A 16,426-nucleotide genomic window follows, 5' to 3' on the forward strand; every position below is an offset into this window, starting at 1 on the left:
TTTCGAAAAGGTTGGAGGCGCCTTCTTTGATCACCCCTGTCAGTGTACTGGCTTCTCTGCGCGTCGCCGCTCACAGGAGTACTGCTCCTCTATAGAGACTGTTCGTCGGCGTGTTATGTTTTTTTCTTGCAGCGCAGAATATTCCACTAAAGCCGCTCGTTCAAAATCTGATTTCTGCTTGAACTAAGTGAATACTCTTTGTTATGATTACTGGATAAGCAACTTCACTTGAGCTGGCTTAGTGATCCTGAGCCACAACCAATTCCACAACCAATATATTATATATATATATATATATATATATATATATATATATATATATATATATATATATATATATATATATATATATATATATATATATTATTATTATTATTATTATTATTAATCGATTACCGTTACTATATCAAACGAACAATGCTGTCGCTGTCGGCTGAAGCCTTTAAGAAAGATCTGAGTTACTTAGATCGACAACATAATTTTTTAGTTCGTTTATTTTTGTTAACTATTCACTTCCTTGAGCTACACTACGTAATTCGGGCTATACCATGAAGGCAAAGTGAACACATTTGAGAAACAAGAAAATGATAAGACGATAACGCAAGTCAATATGTTACACCTACTTGTTTCGAGCAGGAAATATACCGCTTGCAACAAGAGGTAAGTCTTAAAACGTCTAATTAAGTGAGAGAGGTGCCACGGCTCGCTGGGGTTTCATCAGTGAGAAACGCGGTTGCATGGCCTGGCATGCGCTCTTATGCATCTATTGTTTTCTAGATAAAAAGCAATACACACCTAGTTCTCTTTACTAAAAGGAAAGGTGCTTAGACTGAAAGCACTTGTAAATATGGTCACGCCCGTGGAGGTCTTCCGCAATCAAGTTGGCGGAGAAGTGACTAGGGGCTCTGGAAGGGCCTGCGAAGATGTATAAAGCAAACTCGTAGGTCAACATTGACGATGCCTGTGGTTGCCGCTCTAAGATGTAATGTTGCACGTCCGTGAGATATGCAGCTGCTTCGTTGACTGGTATACGGTACGCTAGCGAAGGCTGAATAACTTTAGAAAGGCTGGGAGCAAAATTCCGCGTCGGGTTTCTTTGTTTCCTTCTCTGGTATGTAAGAGTGGTGCAGCGCGAGAATTTCACTTCGCGCATCTGCCCCGACAACACCAGATCAAGGGGACTTGGAAAACAAGGTCCCATATGGCGGACTCTTCTTGTCAAAATAGCAACAAACTGAGACTAATGGTCTGGCACGACTGTTGATATTTCGTCATAGCTTCAGTTCCATGTTTCTTTCATTTGAAACTGCTGAAACGAGAGTGCAAGAAAAAAAATCGTGCTATGCAAAATTTAAAAAAAAATAGAAGTGGAAGAAATACCCGGGTTGGTGAAAACATTTTTCAAACGAAGCGTTTTTTTTTTACAAACTAAACAAAAGGCAAGCGAAGGTAAGAAGCAACCAAAAAAAAGAAAAGAACTAAGAAAAGAGCGAAAGTTGATTTCGCAACAACGGGACGTGGCATACCAACCTATAGTTAACTACACGACGACGCTGGCATGACTCCGCGCTGTGTAGCCGGAGGGGCCCAGCGCTCTGCCTCGTTCAATCACTCACGCACTCCCGCTCCCGCCCACGACGACAACCGCTTGCCATCCATTCTCGACGCATCTCCTCTAACAAGCGTTTCCCCACACAACTCTCTCTCTCTCTCTCTCTCTCTTTGTCTCTCATCGCGCTAATCATCTCTTCACCACCCCTCTCCTGGCTCAACCCTTCTCTCTAGCGCACGGCGGTCACCATGTCATCGCGACAACGCACGTAGAAAAACCATTCGGGACGGAGCAGGGAAGTAATTGAGTGAGCAAAAAGCGCAGCGCTTGTACCGCACGCAGGGAACGGTGAGCCAAAGAACCCTGCGTCGCTTCTGCTAGGGGACGGCTGCAGCTCTGTTCTGGCGGTTGTGCTTTTGCGTATCTTGCGGGCAAGCGGGCCACTGCCTAAACAGCGCACCACCGCGCCGCGCCTTTTGTGTTGCGGTGCACCGAGCGGCCAGCTTCGCAGCTGCCCGCTATTATGGCGCAAGCGCCACGTCGGTATAGCAGTGCTGGCGGCGGCCGCTTTGTGCCAGAGCTCGCGCACGGACGCGTGTGTATGCGGCTCGCGTTCCCCGAGCAGCCAAGCGAGCCATCGCTGCTGTTTTTGCCAGGGAATCGGAGTTTCGGGTGCTGCCGACGTATAGTAACCCCCTTTCCCCCTTCCACCGACTTTCCCCCGCTGCCTTTCCGTTCCCTCTGGAAACGCGGCTGGTCGGATAAAGATAGCACTACATCGCCACTCCCTCCTCCTCTTTAAACGTCCCCCTTTCACTTGGAACGTCGCCGCCCCCTTCATGTCGTCAATATGTATTCCGCACGCGCCAGGCCGGTGCCCGCCTCTCCTCTCGTTTGACGACTAACGTGCCGACCGACGAACCATGCCGCTTTCCGCAAGCACGTAGGCGCAATGTCATAGAAGCACGGCGGCCGAATAAAAGTGCCTCCCAACGCCATCGCACTTTCCCGTTCGTTTGCCCTGGAGCGCCAGCGCATTGTCTCCTTACTCTGTCTCCGCAGCCTTGTGTTCCTCCTCGCTCATTGCCCACATTAGGCCGCGCTCCAGAAATCCACTCCTCCAGTTCTTTTCGTCCTTTTTTTTGCTCCTTTTCCTCTCCCCAGTTCTCGATCTTTCTCTTCTTCTTTTAAGCCACCGTTATCTTGCTAGTTAGCCTCGCCTGGCTCAGTGAGGTGCCGTGAGCGTTCGGACTGCTTCTCTTCTTCGCTTGCTTCGGCTCTCGGGCATCTCTTCTGGCAATTCTTGCTCCTCTCTACTTTCCTTTCCTCTTTTTGTCGCTCTCTGCTTCTCCTTCCACTTGCAAGTTCGAAAGTGTTGCTTCTATCTACTCGCTGCCTCCTCCTTGTCCCCTCGCTATCTTTCACAGCTCTCCGTTGTTGCCGTCTCCTTTCTTGTTTGTCTTTCGGCGCACGCACGTCTCCTGTGGCGCCTCCCTCAACGGCTGGCCGCTGATTATGCCGCGCGTCGGTGTTCGGCGTGTTAATGCCTCTTCTCTTCAATTTCTTCCCACCGCTCCTACCCCCCCCCCCCGCCCAAGGGGGAAAAAAATCCTCCTCGATGAGTCCACTTCCGCCTTCACAGCTCCTTAACGGACCCGTCCTTTTTACTGCGGGGCCACCGAGAGGCGGCAATGCACTGATTCGCTCTCTCTCGCTCCCTCCTCTTTTTACGGCGGCGGCGAGTTTTTGTTGCCCCGCTCTGGGCCGTCGACGTGAGCGGGGCGATATCGCCGACGCGCCGCTGCTGCTGCTGCACAACCCGAAGGCGCGCCCGTGCGCGCGTACCAGCTCGTTCTTGCTGATATTCCAGCGGCGGCACGCGTGCCCACCCGACGTGAATATCGTTTTCAGCGCGCGAACAAGCCGCGGCTCATACGGGGCACGCGCATGGCGTTGCTGCAAAAAAGAAACAAACAAACAACCAAACAAAACAAAAAAAAAGCGTAGGAAGAGCAAACGGCCTCGCATCCTGCGTCAGTTCCTTTCTTTTTTGCTTCGCTCCTTCGTTCTCAGACGTCGTCGACATGTCTCGAGAAAATAGAGCGGGCTGCGAGGCTCGAATCTCCGTTTTGCACTCTCTCTAGCCTTCACGTGTCTTTTTTATTTTCTTTCTCACTTCCATTTCAGCACAGCAGTGCTCCCGTCTTCTTGCGTCTAGTTTGAGGATGTTTGCGATAGTTTTTGGGACCCCGTGCTCAGCATTTCAATATGTGTGCGTTCACTTGCTCTCAAACCAGTAGGGAAGAAAAGGAGGGGGGGAGAGTCGAGGGAGTGGGAAGGGTCACGGGAGAGGAGGACTGAGACGGCCGGCCAGACAGGCGTAGCGAAGAGCAACATCCAGCGAGTGGTCGACGATGACGGGTAGCTTGGAAACACGAGATGAGAAATTCAAGACCGTTTTCTTGAATGCGAGGCACGGCACGAGGAAGTTTTAAAGACGAAGAAGAAATAAAAGAAATATTTTCATACTTGCCATGAGTTTGTTTCCGCGCTTGGTGCGCCGCTTTACTTCCGCTTGCGTTTCCCTCGCAAGTGCGTGCGCGTGTCGATAAAGAAAAGCGCAGAGAAAAAATATAATGAAAAGTATCCCTAAGCCAAGCGAGTCTGCTAGCGTAAGCTCACATGTGATACGGAGTCATCACTGCAAAAAAAGAAACAGGGAAAAAATTATGCAGATACCACATACTGTGCGAAACAATGTATAAGCGGAGCTTTCTGTGCTGGTTGCTTTGATTGGCGATAATTAACGGTGACGTTGACGGCGAAAACTTTATTTCTTCGGCGTTTAGTCCAACACAAGAGGCGAGTTGATTTAAATGTTACCTTGCGGGCACGACTGCTGTTTGTCTGCGTAGCACACAGAACACCACAGGGAGGGGTGTTTACTTGAGGTGTTGTTGTGCGCCATATTGCATAACCTCTGAGCGGGTTGAACATTGTCGCTACCTCACATGGCACATCGCATTGTGGCAGAAGTATTAAACTTGAATTGGATTATGGGACTGTAGGTGCCAAAACCACAATCGGATTATGAGGCACGCCGTAGTGGCGGTCTTCGGATTAATTTTGACCCCGTGATGTTCTTTAACGTGTCCCAAAATCTAAGTGCACATGCGTTTTCAATTTCGCCCCCGCCGAAATTCGGCTGCCGCGGTCGGGATCAAATCCGTGACCTCTAGCAATGCCATAGCCGCAAAGCTACCGCGGTGGGCATAGAAGTGTTGATTTGACGTTCGACCGCTTCCGTGGTGTCGCCTGGACCCTGCGGTGCGCTTTAATTAATGTGGCTCTGCTTATGCACGCCTTGCGTAATTTCTTCGCCTGACATATTTGTAGGGTGTTTATTTTTCAGAACTAACAGGAACATACTGTACCGTACCTTGAACGCTAGCTTATCCATATTGCCCGTAACAGCTGTTGTATAGTAGTAGGGTTCCTTTGCCCTCTCCCGTCACCTCCTCCTCCCCCCTTGTATGGGAACTGCCTCTTCTCCTCTGTCCTCTCTACAGTTCTATGTACGTCTCCTCTGAACTCGCAGGTTAGTAGAAAAGGAAGCGCTACAGTTTCTGTGATTGTTTTGAGGGGGGTCACATATATAGATACAGCTGTCAAGAGGCTAACGTGGCGACGTCCAGGGAGCTCCAGAGGTCACTGAGCAGATTCGACGCGGTGGGGTCTAAACGAGTTTGTCGCGTCGCCTTTCCTGCCCGACTTGCTCCTATCATGTGTACACATGATTTGAACCACCTCCGATACAGTTAGCCAGACAGCAACAGCAGCAGCAGCAGTGGGAAAGTCGAAGGAAGTGGCAAAGAAACCTTCGCTTTAGAACGTAGTCCTTTAGCTCTAGTTACCTTTGGAGTGTTCAGGTGTCTTTCTTTTAGATTTGTTATTATTATTTTGACACAGCGACAAGCGCGAGAGCTCCGCTCTGCAAGTCACTAGAGGCAGCTGCTTCTATTATTTTTGCATCTTTGTTTTCACGATACAGCTTTTGTCTCTATCACAAGATCTGCTTTGATCCTGTGTTGCGCATCTTTCCTTGTTCTTATACTTTCGTCAGACAAAAGAAGAAGAAAAAACGCGGCCTGCCAACTTGTTTTCGCAACTCCTATAACGACGAGCTGGGAGCTCGGATGCAGCAACTCCATGCCTGCTCGCAGTGCGCGTGCAAATCTCATCCCAGACGCAGTCGCTACCAGCGGCGATGCCAGGGGGCTTACCTTACGGGAGCGTGACACGGCCGGCGTAATGGGAAGCCGCAGGCCGGCACCTGTTGCTGGCTGGGGGTGCGTCATTTCGTCCTTCGAAAACTGGTATTCGTCCGCAGTTCGGTTCTATTATTATTATTTTTGACGCGTGCTCACATCAGCCAAACCGGCTTCCTCCCTTCGAGGCATCCGAGACGCCACCGCTCAAGGTACAAAACATGGGATCATGCTTTTCTCCAGCCTCCTTAATTTAGTCCCTTGCTGAAAAGGCATTCCATGTGCTTGTAGAATGACTCCGTAATATTATAAAGATCGCCCACTGGTAAAAAGAACGCCTGATTAGTATCGTTGCATGTTGTTTAATTAGGGCAGAGAAAGAATGCCACACAGTACCGGCGTGCAAATAGGAGTAGGCGAAGAGGCAAGGGTCGTATGAGCAATGTCGACAGTCTCTATATGAAAACGCCATGCTACTGATTTTAATCGCGTGTGAGAACATCGCCGCTACTGTAGATACCATACTACAATCGCCACACGCTTCACCGTCGCATAGCTTCAAGCGCTTTTTTTCCTTCTTTCTCTTTCTTGTCGCACATGCATCTTCTTTGCCGTCGTTGTTCGTACGAGGTCAATATTTGAGTCCACAAACCCGCAAAAGATCGACGGAAAATAAGCGCGCAGGAAGTCACACACGAACAGCCGAGAAAGACACAGGTCAGCGGCTGTTCGTGTGTGTCTTCCTGTGCGCTTATTTTCCGTCGATCGGCAATGCACCGTCTAGCCGGTCTGCCGGTGTTGTTAAAACCCTCAAAATAACAAGAAAAACGTAACAAAAAAGTTAATGACCACGTAATGGGATTTGAAGTCACAACGCAACACACGGGCCAGAAGAGAAACCGTAGTGGAAGACTCCAAATTGATATCGACCACTTCGGCTTATTTAACGTGCGCCCGAATGTAAGCGCACTGGCGTTTCTGCATTCCGCCCCTATGAGAATGCAGCCGCCAACGCCGGAAATTGAACCTTAGATTGCGTGATCAGCAGCAGAACGCTACAGCCACAGAGCCACCTTGACAAGCAGGATATAAAGTTTAATCGAGTATTTGGTAATTATTACGAGCACTGTGCAAGCCAGCAAGGACTTTGAAGAAATTAAGCCGGACGAGAAACTAAAGTGCAGTACACAAAACAAAACCGCCTAGTTCAATATATTGACAAAGCGTGATAAACGCGCTGTTGAACAACATGATGCCACGATAAACTATACAAGAGAAACAAAACTATAAAAAAGATAAAAGAAAGAGCTGGAAATCAAGAGACGGCACGAAAAGCATCAAACTTGCATACGTTGGAAACCGGACAACAAATACGCTAACTCATCACTGCAGTGCCTGCATCGCACAAGGGCTGCATGCGCTTATTCGATGCCCTTCTGTTCATTCTCTACTATGTATGCCTTGCGGCGAATTCCCCGAGTAATGATAATAATGATAAAGACAGGTTCAAACCATGGCCACGGGTGGCGCCAAATGCGAGTCATCACACAATTTTGCGAGTGCCTTTAGCTCTTATCAAGCAAATAATTTCGCTATCTAAAACGTAATCTCACCTTCTGAGTTCCGTCTTCGGGAGCAAAATTAATTGCTTGATAGGAGCTAAGCGTGTGCTATAGAATGTGTGATAGAGTCAGTTTGATGCGCGGCGTCGTGGTTTGATGCTGTTAGTGCCGTGTCTCGTTTCTTTTCTTTAACTCGTGTTTTTATCTTTTCTTGTAGCTTTTTCCTTTTGTTGTTGTTCTTTACTCTTTATTGTCACTCTTGCTATAAGAAGAAGACGGATAGCTTTGGCTTCCTACAAAAATTGTCTTTTGCAGTTTGCTCCACTGGTGCGTTGGTATATGGAGCTGTGTAAACTGGGTCAACGTGTCCAGTATTTACGCTTCTCAACCTGCTTCAGTGGGGTTTGGGCAAGCGTGCTACGGAAGTACGTTTCTCTGAAAAGTTCGTTCGAGCAATGTTTTTGATCAAGCCCCATTTTACCGCAAATTCACACTTCACATAGACGTTCCTGCAGCAGGTATAGCTGATGTAGACGATACCCATCAAGCACTCTCTGTTGAAATGTGAGGTTTTACGTGCCAAAACCCCGATCCGGTTACGAGGCACGCGGTAGTGGACAACTCCGGAGTAATTTTAACCACCTGAAATTCTTTATCGTGCACTGAATACACGGCACATGGCCATTCCTTTTTTTTTTTTTTTGTTCGCCCTCATTTGATCCCGCGACCTCCTGCTTAGCAGCGCAACTTCATAGCCCCTACGACATTACTGCGGGCTGAAACATACGGAGTCCTTGCTCACCACCGCATTGTTATTTTCAGCTACCTCTGCCTGAAGGACCCCCTATGATGCGCTCTGTACTAATCTAGGGGTTTCTTTCTGGTTCCGAGTGAATTTACTTCTGGCGTTTACATTTTCGCGCTCGGTGACGTGTATACAAACTACTTTCCCAATACATCGATTCTCTGGTTTGAGAATGCTATCAATTCTGCCCCAGCTAATATTTGGAGGGCACAAACGAAAAGCCTGTTGTGTAACTGTCTTCAATTTGAGTCACAGTACAATTATCATTTATTCCTTTATCATTTTTGCGGTGTAACACAGAGAAGAAAAAAAGGCTCCAATCCACGCTGTGAACGTGGTTGGCCAGCGAAGCTGTAGTATCACCTGATCCGATAGACTAGCATGACGTAGTCAGTATTACCTCTGTTCTGCCGAACTTGAGCATGACGCCGTTGTGTATATTGAGCATTGCCATTCCTTTCGTCGCTCATCGTATTCGCGCTGCTCTTCAGGCGTCCTAAGTATGCGTGAGCTTTACTTAGCGCTATCAGAACATAAATGAAATTAGTCGCTAGGCGGGTTATTCTTTTACATATGAAAGTTTAGTTGCGTCATTCACTGCTTTGTATGCTACTTGGCCCTTGCGCCATAAAACATCAAACATTCATTCATTTGTATGCTACAGTTGCCGCTTCCTTGCGAGTGTAGCTTATATAACCGCAATCTTTACCGGGAAACGCTTGCTGCAAACGCTATGCGCGAAGGCGAGCTTTGTGGTTCTTCTTTGTTCTTTACCACGCACGGCTGGCGCCGCCGCTGTAGCGGATGCGCGGAGGTGTTGAGCGCCATCTGGAGGTGTTGCAAGAAAGCCTTGCAGTGCATGTGGGTACGCTTAACATCAACAGGCCTTTGACTTCGTGACACTTCCATTGTACGCCTATGTCTTCAGACCGTATTTTATCTATCTATCTATCTATCTATCTATCTATCTATCTATCTATCTATCTATCTATCTATCTATCTATCTATCTATCTATCTATCTATCTATCTATCTATCTATCTATCTATCTATCTATCTATCTATCTATCTATCTATCTATCTATCTATCTATCTATCTATCTATCTATCTATCTATCTATGTATCTATCTATCTATCTATCTATCTATCTATCTATCTATCTATCTATCTATCTATCTATCTATCTATCTATCTATCTATCTATCTCTCTCTCTCTCTCTCTCTCTCTCTCTCTCTCACTTTCTCGTATTTCTATTCCCCGCTAACCCTGTGTAAAGCGGCCGTCAGGACGTTCTTCATTTATTTATACTTTTCTCCCTCCATGGTCTCCCTCTCTCACAAGCGAGTCATTGACGATGGTCTTGGATATTTACTATTCAATGCTACTGAATGTCCTCAGAATATGTTTAAGAAATATCAAAGTTACTCGCTGACAAACAGTTTAGTTTGGGTAAAGTGCGTAGACGTCTTCGGAATGCAGCAACGTTTCCCCCTTGTAAAACGCTAGCCTGCCTTCGCATTGTAACGAAGGTAACGGAAGGAAAACGCGCGTGTACAGCCAATAGCAAACGTTAATTGGCAAACAGCTCACACACCTAAGGCACCTCGCTTTTCTCTCCCTTTTCCCGTACGTTTATGTTGCCCCCCCCCCCCCCTCTCTCTATATCTCTCTCTCTCTATCTCGCTCTCTCTCTTTCTATGCCTGCATTTTCTGTATACCGCGCATGGGCGATGGTAGTTCCAGCCTGTGAAGCCTATTCAACTGGCTGTGTACGAAAACTGCACTTGGTCTTCGCTTCGTACGGGGTCGTCCAGCCCATGGCCAACGAAATGGTCTCCAGCCAGCCCCAGCACACCGACTGAATAACAATAACTGGTTCCTTCGCTATCATTCATTTTGGTTCCTATTTCCTTGCTTTTTTGGAAGTCGTTGGAAGTCGTGGTTTTGAACTGCCATGTTGTTCAACGGAGTCTCGCTTGAGTTCTTTGTCCCGTTGTGGCTGCAGTCATGGAGGCGAAATAGTCAGGTGAAAAACAGAATTCGATTACCACGGACGAATTCCACCGCTGCAGTTTATTTTCTCCTTTGTTTGTTTGGTTTTTTGTTGGTTTGTTTGTTTATTCGATCGGACTTTTCTCCTGCCTGGACAGAAACATTACAGAAAGTGGCTGTTTACTGCAAGTTGTAGTTTTTCTATTTTTTGCTCTTTTATTTATTCATCAAAAGATGCCGGTAGATGCTGCATTTTTCTCTGCGCTAGACTCGAGCTGTTTAGAGAAGTATGTGAGCAGCCTGTACCCCATTACACTGAATGTTTTTGTGTAATGATATTTACCAAAGTGGACAAAAAGTTTGTTCGCGAGGATGGTGCGTTGCGGTGAAATTGAATATACAGTTTCCACGTTGTTCGTGTGCGTGTCACGCCTGTATACCATCGGCTGGAATTCGCAACTAAAGCTGGTGTGCACAGAAACACGTATACGAAACGACACACATCAAGAAAAAAGGAAGACGAAACAAGAGAAACCTTTTTTAAGTAACTTTTCTCTGACGCTGCCCAATATTATGAAGGGCTAGGATGCTCTTCGCAACAACAGGCTCAGTTTATTATTACGCTTTCTTTCTCCCTGCTTTCTATGAGTGGATCATTAGGCTTTTATTTGTTTCATTTTTCTTTCAGCCTCTAGGTTTATCTAAATACAGAAAGACGGACGATTTTCGAGGACCTTACAAAATAATTTTATTTGTTTTCTCATATTAGGGATGTCGTGCGCAGAATTTCCTATCTCCCTAAAATATAATTAGCAGTCACGCCGCCGCTGAGGCCTTAATTGTAAAGCGTAAGGCGGTGTGACGTACCAAGCATTGCAGAACATTGGTAAGAGTTTTCATTACCGTATATTGCACGAGTTTAATGAAGTACGAAGAAACCGTGTACTTCCTGCTCAATGGAAGTCGTCCGCGGTAATACCAATCTCAAAACCCGGAAGCCCTGCAAGACACTGCAAGTCCTACCGGCCAATATCCCCAAGTTCAAAAGTCAGGAAGTCAATGGAGCGAATGGTCCTGTTTCGCCTAGATGTCAGGCTAGAGAAACTAAATTTCTTCCGTAATGTCATGAGTGGCTTTCGTTGCCGCCGTTTAGCTCGGCCGGACAGCATTTCAAACCTGGTCTCCGCGCTTCAATTTGCTAGAGGAAACAAGCTCTCCGCCTACGTGCTTTTTCTAGACGTACAGAAAGCTTTCGACTCAGTTCCGCACAAGGCGATTATTTTCGCTTTTGCAACCGCCGGAATTTTGGGTCATCTGCTCCGCTTTGCGCAAAATTTTCTATCGGAGCGCCAGATGAAAGCGCGTGTCGGAGGAATGACAAGTGAATACCGCACTGTGAATTGTGGTGCCCCGCAGGGCAGCGTTTTATCGCCGCTTCTGTTTAACACCATACTCGCCGCACTTCCAAGTCACTTGCCTCAGGACAGTGACTTCCCTGTGGACATAGCTATATATACAGATTATGTTGCTCTGTGGATAAGCGGATCTTTGTACCTTAGTCCGCGGCTTGTGCAAGCTTGCAAAGAGCTCTAAACGCTTCGGAATACTTGGGTAAAGTTAGCCTGCTCATTTCACCTGCAAAGTTGGCTGCAATAGCATATCACCCCAAACAATGCGCTCGTTGAACAAAGAGCCCACTGTACTTTGACGAAACGCCTATAAGCTGGGTGCGACAACACCGTTATTTGGGGTTAATTATAGATGATCGCATCTCTTAGCGTCCTGCCGTTAAATTTGTGTGACGCAAATCGCGCTCCCTCCTTAAGCATGTGGCCGCCTTGACTGTTAAAGGAGTCGGCTGTTACCAAAGAATGGCTCTGCAGGTTTACCAGCCATCTGTACTCTCTAGCATGATGTATGCGTTACCAGCCCTGAATGTGCCACCTAGTTTGATTGCCCAGCTGGAACCAGATCATCGCGTTACCCTTCGACTAATGCTTCGATTACCGCGTGAGACGCAATCTGTTGCATTACTAAGTGATGCGCAACAGTTACCCTTAAGGCTGCAAGCAGACCAGAGAGCTCTATATCGGATTGCAATCAGCGTCTGCACCGCTCATCGAATGGTCAATCGCTTTGATCGACTGATTCGCCGCCTGTTTTCTCACATGGAGAAAATGGCGGCACTATTTATGAACGTTGCTGGCATTTCTGAAAATGCTGCTTCACTTACGCCTCCGCCTCCGAAAGATATCATCAAACGCGCATTCCCCATTTATCTCACAATCCCTGACATACACAAAAGGTCTGATATGCCTGTTTCGGCAATATTCCAATTCGCTCAGTAGTACATGTTGGAAAGATTTCCAGATTATATCCAAGTATTCATAGTGTACACAGTGATGGTCAAGGCGCCTCTCCAGCTTTTTTCTGCCCTTCGACTGAAGTACGACGCATATTTCATACGCTCCATCCAGCCTCGCCAACAACTGCGGAGATAGCAGCGATTAATGTTGCACTGAAATACGTGGAAGAGGTGTTGACCGCATCGAGGATTGCCATCTTTACACACTCCCGCGCTGTCCTTAAGAGATTATAACGCAGTCAAATTGATTGTCCAGTTGTGCGCAGCATTACTGATGCTGACAACAAAATTGCATCACATGCATGGGGTATCTCTCGTTGCCCGATTGATACCTTCACACGTAGGGATCGCCGGAAATCAAGAGGCTGATCGGCTGGCGTCAACACGCGCTCATAACGACTTTGCCTCCCTTGAAGTTTTGTGAAAGCTTGATGGCGCTCGTTTGCTGATTCGTCACTTAAGCAGCATCCGGATCAGCGCGTCCAAAATGGAGCGCTCCCACCCCATGTTCGCGGTCGAGGCTTGCCTCGTAGCGCTGGAGCACAACTTCGCAAGCTAAGGGTTGGCTGCGAGAACTTGCGCGAACGTTTATACAGACAAGGACGTGTGGCCAGTCCATCGTGTACGTTTTGCTTCATTTTGGAGATTTGTCATCTTTCTCGCCTCTTTCCTCGCGTTCTTCTTATCTTCCATTTCTATGTTTCTGTGTCCTCCTACAATTTGAAGAGTAGACAGGCGTTGTGCTTCTTCCGGCGGCAGTTGCCAGCCTGCACCTTGCTTTCCCTTTCCTGCCATGTGTGTATATATGTTTTCAAATGATGATGATGATGATGATAATAATAATAATAATAATAATAATAATAATAATAATAATAATCTTCGACATGCTGCGTGTCACCGTTCTTGATTTCTACTTTAAAATTTTTCTACTTAAATTTTTAAATTCAGCGTAAGTACTCCCTCTTCAACAGCTTCTTTCAAGTTGACTAGATACGTCCTTTTTCCTTGTAGCCGTACTTTTGCCGGCAGTGTAAAAACTTGTTCCGGTTTTGTTGCTATGATCTCGGTTATCATTAGTATAAATGTATTGCTAGACGAGAGTCATTTATAAAAACAGACACCGCTCAGCTTCGCTACACGGAGCCATATCCTCGCATCTATACGGCTAACCCTTGGCACGCATCCCGCGTCAAGGTTCTTCGGCCACAGGAGCCCAGTGAACATCAAAGTCTAGTAATCCCATCTGATACCGCACTCTCAAGCGCCCGGTTTGCAGTGACTGCGTTTTCATACAAGGCTAATCGCAGCTTCGTACGATCGTACACAGCTGCACCATAGGCACGCTAGCTTATCGTTGGTTCAAAGACAAGCTACAAGTCTCAACAAAAACAAGGATAGCATGTGGCACAAATACAAATTAGGAAATATGCGGCAAGAGCAGGTGGAAAGAGGTAGGGCTTTTCTTTCGTCGTGAATACTTACGTTGAAGAAAACCGGAATCATCGATTGAAAGATAGCGGACTTTCGGTTACACTTTATTCTGGTAGGCACAATAAAAGACACGGCATGCACGCTCTCGCAAGAGAGCGTGTTTCGTGCATGTTTAATTCGGCGAGCACACTGGCGGCAGAGCGCATGAATTTGTCGTGAGCTGCGAGATTGTGCCGAGGGCGTAACACTAGCGGCAGCATCAAAGTGGCGTCCTATAGTTCTTCGTAGACTCGCGTTTTTAAATATGCAAATCCCTGTGAGCGGTATCTGTGAGCGTTGTTGTACTTCCAGTGGACTATGAAAAATGTGCCATACGTTGCTGTAGCCGCGGCCTGGGAACTCGACTAACATTGATTGGCTAGTTAGTTATGCTTACCGCGGCAAGGCCTGGCATTAGCCTAAACCCTCGCGCCCTCTTCGCGATAACGATGTGTTCGGCGGTGGGCGTCATCTCCCCACCCTAAATATGTTAGAAGTTGCGAAAACGTGCGCCACTTTCGGGGAGTCACGCTTGGTGGGGAAATCAGGCGTGTTGAAACTAGGGGATTCGTCCGGCAACCTCGAGCCCCTGGCTTTGCCTGATTAATTCATGGTGCATAAGGAGGAGGAAAGAAAGAGAGAAGGCAGAGATATTATCCAGAAATGCGTCTGGTTGGCTACCCTACTCTGGGGGACGGGAAAGAGGGAATAGGAAGATGAGATAGAGAGAGGAACGGGGAGGGGGAAGAAGGTCGCGGTTAGCTCGCGCACAGACGCAGAGGGCCTGAGCAAGTCGAAGGCGTTCACATGGGCCAGTCGCCCTCAAGAAAGACATAAGTACCTTCACAGCTCTATGGGCCGAGGAGCGATGGGGCCGGTCTTCAGGTAGCACCTGCACGGACAACGGCCGATTGTCCAGTCGTCGCAATGCGATAGACAATGTTTGCCTTTACGACTGAAAACTATGAAGGTTACAAAGCAGCTCTGCCGCTGTGTGACTCCGTGTTGGAGGGCTCCGGAATAATTTTGAACACCTGGATTTTGTTAACGTATGTATGCGTTTTCGCATTTCGCTTCCGTCGAGAAGTGGCTGCTATGGCCGGGTATCGAGCCTGCGACCTAGTGCTCAGTATCAGAACGTCATAGCCACTTCGCCGCCGCGCAGGACTATATGCAGCACTTTGTACAACTATTCCAATATATCTGAGTTCAGGCTTCTATAGAAGGTGGACTGCAGAAATTTACACAAGTTTGACGTATTTATTTAATAAAGTCACTAAAGTTGCTTACATCGCAGTGAATGGAACACTGATAACATTGACAAATCATTTGTGGATTTGTCCACACTTGGTGTCTTATGAGATAACGGCGGTTGTGGTCATACTATGCCAAGATTATTAATAGTGATTGATAGCTCATTAGGGGGCTCTCGACAAGACCGAAAAACTTGTATGAATCGAAGATTCAATTATTCTCCCGCGCTCTTTATTTTCGCGCGATGTCTTTAAGGGCCCCGTATTGCAGTAAAACACGTTGTGGGGCTAGTTGGTGCATAGCTTTCAATAGATGAAGTGCCGTCACTATTTGCGCTTCATCTATTGAAAAGGGCCCCGTGTCGCAGAAAATTCGGCGTCGGTGTCCGGCATCCAGCGTGGGATGTCGTTTCGGCGAAAAGATTTTCGTGCCACCTATACCCAGGTCCTCCATGTGGCGCAAGGAAGTTACTGAACTAATTGTATTTCTCAAGCTAAAATACGTAGAAACATCGTAGAGTACGACTCACACGCAACCTACAGACATGATAGCGTCGGGTTGTAATTTGAATATACGAGTAGACATAAATCTGTTACGCGTAAACTCAAACAAACGCCCTTTCCAGCGTTTGTACCATTCATAGACCGGCCACCGGGTCCGCCATTTGCGCGCGCCGGGGTGTGAATATATGGGAGTTCACGGAATGAACTCCCATTTCCTTCAAACACTTCCCGATGGCGCTCGCCTCCACCGCATCGCGGCCCACGCAAGGTATTGAGGAGGTATTGCAAGGAATCGGGCGCGCCACTTTGAGGCCTACAAGGTACGCATGCGCCGGCACGCGCAAATGGCGGACGCTGTAGCCAGTCTATGAATGGTAGAAACGCTGGAAAAGGAGTATCTTTCAGTTTTCGCATAACAGAATTATGTTTTCTCGTATACTCAAATTACAATCCGACGCTATCATGTGTGTAGGTTGTGTGTAAGTCGATTTTTCTACGCATTTTGGTTGAGAATCCAATTATTTCAGTAGCTTCCTTGCGCCACAAGAGGGCCTGGGTACGGGTGGTTCGAAAATCTTCTCGCCGAAACAACATCCGGCGCGGGACACCGACGCCGGATGTTCTGCGACGCGGGGCCCTTAACGCTACCGCGTT

The 16,426-nt window shown here is 47.4% G+C and overlaps 1 protein-coding gene and 1 long non-coding RNA gene across 2 annotated transcripts in view; both read left to right on the forward strand.

Annotated features, from left to right (window-relative positions):
• LOC135910253 (phosrestin-2-like) overlaps positions 1 to 16,426 on the forward strand; it is a 314,202-nt gene that overhangs the window by 128,202 nt on the left and 169,574 nt on the right. The window lies entirely within an intron of this gene.
• The window catches only part of LOC135910063 (uncharacterized), a 127,589-nt gene that overhangs the window by 7,297 nt on the left and 103,866 nt on the right, over positions 1 to 16,426 (forward strand). The gene's annotated exons all lie outside the window — the stretch shown is intronic.

This window comes from Dermacentor albipictus, chromosome 1, assembly GCF_038994185.2.
Source record: "Dermacentor albipictus isolate Rhodes 1998 colony chromosome 1, USDA_Dalb.pri_finalv2, whole genome shotgun sequence".
NCBI lineage: Eukaryota > Metazoa > Arthropoda > Arachnida > Ixodida > Ixodidae > Dermacentor > Dermacentor albipictus.